Source organism: Bos mutus, chromosome 2 (genome assembly GCF_027580195.1).
Source record: "Bos mutus isolate GX-2022 chromosome 2, NWIPB_WYAK_1.1, whole genome shotgun sequence".
In the NCBI taxonomy this organism is placed as follows: Eukaryota; Metazoa; Chordata; class Mammalia; order Artiodactyla; family Bovidae; genus Bos; species Bos mutus.
Genome location: NC_091618.1, coordinates 28,975,870 through 28,982,146, shown reverse-complemented (window position 1 = coordinate 28,982,146; position 6,277 = coordinate 28,975,870).

The window sequence follows — 6,277 nt, the reverse complement described above, 5'->3', positions numbered from 1 at the left end:
TAAAAGTAACAGACCAATATATGAGTGATTTCTCTCCATGTGATGTTTAAGGGGCTGGGATCCCTTCATAACGGAGTTCTGCTGACTCCTAGGAACTAGCGGTCCCCTAGTGCACCACAGGAGGTACAAAGGGAGTAAGAGAAGACGGAGAGGGCACACCCACCTCTAAATGCCTTGGCCTGGGCACAAGATACACTGCCATTGTTGTTCATATTCTGTTGGCTAAAACAAGGCATGTCACTCTCACCAAGATGCAAGGAGGGCTGGAAAGTTAGTCGCTGGTTGGGTGAGGACACTGAGTCGACCCGACCTTTCAGCTCCACTGCCTGAAGTGAGGAGCACGCAGCTTAGGCTGCAGGGAGGGGTAGAGCTGCCTGTGTCTGCCACACTGAGAGAACTATTAGGATATTATCAAATGTGTCATTAAGTGCAAGAAATATGTTAAGTGCTATTATTAATATTATTTTTATTTAATCCACATACTAACCATGGGAAATAAACATTACTATCGCCCATATTTTAAAGGAGAAAGCTAAGTCTCTGAATGGTGTGGATCTGTGGTCTTACCTGTGGTCTTTCCTTTGCCCTGGCCACACTTTGCCAGGTGGGGATGGTTATCTCCACTTTCAGGTGAGGAAAATGAGGCTTTGAGAAGTTGAGTGACTGGCTCAACACATGACCCCATAGCTCAAGTCCTCACCCATCACACCAGCTCTTCTCTCACCGGGCCTTCCTGGAAAGCCTCTTCCTCGTGTGGAGGTGACCTGCAGCCTGCCCAGATCAGGTGTACTCCATCCACTTATCTAGTCATAGCAGGTGAATTCCCAGGAGGCTTCCCAGTGGGAAGTCACACAGCCGGGAACTAGCTGAGACCCTGTCATCTTAAGTTCAGTACGTTGTCCAGTTGCCCCATAAAGAAACGGAGGATGCACTGAGTATAGAAGGCTGACCCGTGTGATGGTTATGGCCATATAACCATTCAAGAGATGGGTTCTTGGTGAAGCTCACCGGGTGGGTGACTGGCCTCAAAAAGTAGGTGTAGCCACTCAAGTTCCTTCCCAGGGTATATGGAAGGCATCTGATTGGGACTGGAGAGGAAGAGCCAGTGCTTTCTTTGTTTGGAGTTGTTTGTTTTTTTTTTAAACACTGATATGTGTACAAAGTTTCTTACATGATCATTTATTCTTTCAACCCTATGAGGGAGGGTCTGTTATTTTCATATCCATTTTGCGGATAGAGTAATTGAGGCACAAAGAAGTAAGTAACAAAGCTAGTAAGTGACACAGCCAGCACTTGAAGCTAGGAAGCCCAGCCTCAGAGCCCTTGCCACTTAACTACTATGCTATGTCACCTTTTGTTTACAAAGAAAGGAAAAGAGGAGATAGCAAAGAAAATGCAGTGGGAGAGAAGTCTTAGAAACAGAACAAATCTCAGTCAGTGGGACATTGGGCCATTGGACTCCCAATCTGCCATCCCAGGACGGAGGAGTGTCAGGGGAAATTTAACTGACAAACGGATATAGGAATTGCCACCAAAGTCAAGTTGTAGTCAGACCCTAGCCCCACCCCACAATACAGTGATCCACTCAAAGGTTGTAGAAACACAAGGAAGTGAAGGCTTACAAAAGACAATGGGGCAACCAAGCAGTCTGATGTGTTTTTTTAATCAGACCAAGGCCCTCACTAACCAAAGACATTCATAAGACAAGTCATCAACTTGTCCATTATAACTGATCATCTTCTGATTGTTTCAGTCATGTCCAACTCTTTGTGATCCTATGGACTGTAGCCTTCCAGGTTCCTCTGTCCATGAGGTTTTTCCAGGCAAGAATACTGGAGTGGGTTGCCATGCCCTTCTCCAGGGGATCTTCCTGACTCAGGGATCAAACCCACATCTCTTGTGTCTCCTGCATTGGCAGGCGGGTTTTTTACCATTAGTGCCCACTGGGAAGCCTCCTGGGAATTCACCTGCTATGACTAGATAAGTGGATGGAGTACACCTGATCTCGGCAGGCTGCAGGTCACCTCCACACGAGGAAGAGGCTTTCCAGGAAGGCCCAGTGAGAGAAGAGCTGGTGTGATGGGTGAGGACTTGAGCTATGGGGTCACGTGTTGAGCCAGTCACTCAACTTCTCAAAGCCTCATTTTCCTCACCTGAAAGTGGAGATAACCATCCCCACCTGGCAAGGTGTGGCCAGGGCAAAGGAAAGACCACAGGTAAAGTATTAGCATAGGGCAGAGCATGGCACAGAGTCAGGTTCAGTGAATGGCAGACACATATTTTATTATCAGCAGTTCTACTTGCTGTGAATTATAGGAAAGATTAAGGAACAGGTTGAAGTGAAGAGCATTTGAAAGATACTTTAAAGGGAATATGAAGGAATGAAAGCCAGAAAAGTACATCACAGCAACCCATTTTGGTGTCTGCCTGTGATCACATGGGCTGATGTACGAGAAGGTGCTCTGTAAGCCTCAGCGCCCTGGGTGGCATCTCTGTGGCTGTGCAGATCTAGAGCACGTGGCTATGGATGTCCTCACACGGCATGCTATTTGGATTTCTGATTCTATCTGCAAGTGAAGGCAAGTGGAGCTTGGTCACAAGGAACACACGTCAGTGGAGAAGACACGGGTCTGTGTAATCCTGAGAGGATGGGGGAGTGATCCCACAACACGGTGACCAAGGCCACCTGGAACTGTGGAGAAGCCACTCAGAGCACTGGGAGAAGGCCTGGTGAGGAACCTGGCCTGGGACAAGCCCTGAGACTTTGGCCAAGTTTCTCAACATCTTAGGCTTTGGTTAACTTATCCTCCGAGTGGATAAAGCCATCCCTGCCCCGCTGTCTTCCTCCCTGACCCTGGACAGAATCAATAAATCAATGGATGTGAAAGTGCTTTGTAAACTCTGTCATGCAAGTGCATGGCAGGGGCTGGGGTGGTGAGTGAGTCATATTTTGACCAGTTACATGAGTGAAGAGAGAGAGAAAAGGCAGACCTTCAGGGAATGAAAGAGGGGCTGCACCCTGGACTGGGAGAGAGAAGCAATGGTGGGATCAATACCTTGGAGAGCCAAAGGCCAAGGGGTTAAGGGTCAGTAAGGACAGGCCTGGGTCGTCAGGAAGCTGAGTATGGTAAGAGTGTGGCTCCATCAGGGCTTGGGTGGAACGGAATCAATCCAAGACCACAGTAAATGGAATCCCAGAAGAATTATCTGAGGGTTAAATAGTAAGTCAGTTGCCAATCTAGGACCAGAACTCGGGTTTTCTAATGCCCAATCCCAAGCTTCCCAAACTGGCTTGTGTGAAGGAAAGAATAGAGGGGCAGGGTGAGCTCTAAGGATGTGATGTCATAGGCAAGAAAAAGTGAAAGTGAAAGTCACTCAGTTGTGTCCAACTCTTTGCGACCCCATGGACTGTAGCCCGCCCAGGCTCCTCTGTCCATGGGATTCTCCAGGCCAGAATACTGGGTGGGTAACCATTCTTTCTCCAGGGGATCTTCCCACCCAGGGATCAAACCCAGGTCTCTCACACTGCAGGCAGATTCTTTACCATCGGAGCCACAGAGAAGGCCATAGGTAAGAAAACCGTCTAACACTTCCCCTGGCTTCCCAATGATGCCCAAATCCCTCTTTTACCAACTCACTCACAGGACTTTGAATCTCAAAGTCAGCTAACCCACCTCCCCTCTCAACCTTCTAAGGAAGGTTAGTAGTCCAGTGACAAAGCACTCCTCATCAAGGTCCATGGCAGAAGGTTCTTCATGAGATCAAGTTGACATATCTGCCTCACTGTAGCTTTCCACCACATGTCCCAGTACATGCATCTGGGTGCTCTGCCACAAGAAAGCTCTCTGAATAATTGAGGACAGCTTCTGTGCCTCATTCCTTACTGTGATTTCCCAGACCATGTTTCCCACGGTTGGTTTTCCAGCATTCTTCCTTCTTCACTTGGTGGGTCCACTATTCTATCTGTCCTCCATTTGATCTTCTCCTGAAAGTGTTATCTATTAATAACACCGTGTACAACATGCTGGGGGCACAATCATTTTTTTTAATTTATTTTTTGACTGTGCTGAATCTTAGTTGCTGCATGTGGGCTTTCTCTAGTTGCAGCGTGCAGAGGCTACTCTCTGGTTGTGGTGTATGAGCTGCTCGTTGCCGTGGTTTCTCTTGTTGTGGAGCACAGGCTCTGTGGCACATGGGCTTCAGCAATTGTGGCCTGTGGGCTCGAGAGCACAGGTTCAGTAGTCGTGACGCAGGATCTTAGTTGCTCCTAGGCACGTGGAATCTTCCTGGACCAGGGATGGAACCCATGTCCCTTGCATTGGCAGGTGGATTCTTAACCACTGGAACATCAGGGAAGTCCTGGTGGCACAATCATTACAGCAAGTGGATCATTTCCTTCATTCTAGGGTGTCCATAGCTGCATCAATGCATCCTCAGATCACAGTGGTTCTTCTTCATTTAGCTTACAGTCTTCCATGTAACATTGTAATAAGACACTGCTCATTTACACATAGGCTCTACTGAGCCCCACCCTTTCATATCTCACACTCTGGCCTTTAGAGATCTAAGAAGAGGATCTCACACTCCTTGCCAGGAAATTTCACTTTTTTACCTTCAACCCACAATTCTTAGCAGCCCAGATCTTTCTGGAACCTGGTTCTGTCTCCCCTGTGTATTCTTTTCCCCCCAGCTTCTACTCTCTGCAGAGAGGCCCTCTGCCTCTCCCCCAAAGTCACTGAGCTCCTCACCAGGCTAGACTCCTCCCCTGGCCATCTGCTGCCTGAAATACATGATCCCACCCATCCACCTCATGAGGTCTGCAGAGCATAGCAACATGGAACGTGCTGATGCCAGAATGTTAAGGGACTAAGTGTGTGTTAGTTGCTCAATCGTGTCCGACTCTTTGCAACCCCATGGATCATAGCCTGCCAGGCTCCTCTGTCCATGGAGCTTTCCAGGCAAGAATACTGGAGCCAGTTGCCATTTCCTTCTCCAGAAAGGGACTAAAGCAGGCACCATTCAATTCCAAAGGGCGTAGAGAAAAAGGAAGGTGATTATGACAAAGGGTTATAAACAGTGACCTCTGTGTAATGAGACTGTAGGTGACTTTTCCCCGTGCTTCATTACATATTTCATTCAACTAGTATTTAATGGAGGCCTTGTTGTCTATTTTTCAAATTTTCTATGCTGAGTGTGTTATTTAGAAAACCAGAAAAAAATAAAGTGAAGATGAAAAGAAATACTCTTTCCCTAGATGGACCTCGATTTCATTCCCTTTGGGAAGGGGCATTCAGGCTCTCCCTGCACTTATTAATAATTGACCTGCATTTCCTGCCCACAGGGCACAGGGAACTCTCCTCAGCTGCCTTGTGGGAGCCCAGGCAGTCTCCAGGCAACAAGTGAGGAACCTTTGGTCCAGGAGGGATATGGCCCCTGGGAAAGAAACACCAGGACCGCGGAGAAGGGCTTGTCCTTTGTGTTGCTTCCGTCTAAGGGAACGCATTTAAGGCAGCTGTCCTGCCTACACGTTTTGTAAAAGGCCTGAAGAAAGCCTAAGAGCTGTGGACTCCGGTGGGCACAGTACTCAGAAAAGCCTCAGGTGGTGAATAAAATGGCCCAGCCAGGAGGACCATCCACTTGATCCACTTCTCAGGTTTCTCGAGGTGAGACCTGGGATGCAGGGCTCCTTTGCCCTCCTCTCTGAAAGCCAAATTTGGCTTCCCAGGTGGCACTAGTGGTAAAGAACCCGCCTGCCAATGCAGGAGTCATAAAGGACGAGGGTTCGATCCCTGGGTCGGGAAGATCCCCTGGAGGAGGACATGGAAACCCACTCCAGTGTTGTTGCCTGGAGAATCCCCTGGACAGAGGAGCCTGGCGGGCTACAGCCCATAGGGTCGCAAAGAGTCGACGCGACTGAAGCGGCTGAGCACGCACGCACGCATGTCGGATCCTCAGCTTAGCTGCAAAACCCGGCTCTGGCTTGTCTTCCTCAGACCAGCAGAGGGCGCGCGCCACCCGCGAGAAGGAGGTTTGCAGCCGCAAGCCCAGAGGGGAGAGGCCGGCGCAGAGAGGGAGGTTCCCCTCTGAAAAAGAATGCAGATCCAGAGAAAAAGAGAACGTTGGAGATGCTGCCGGCGGGCTGGGGAGGGGGGTGGTGAGTGGGAGTGAGAAAACAAGTCTAAGTGAGGGTAGGAGAGGGAGGAGAGGGGAGGTGGGGAAGGGGATGAAATGGTGACTGAGGGATGGTTGAGATGATGTGAAGACGACAAGATAAGTT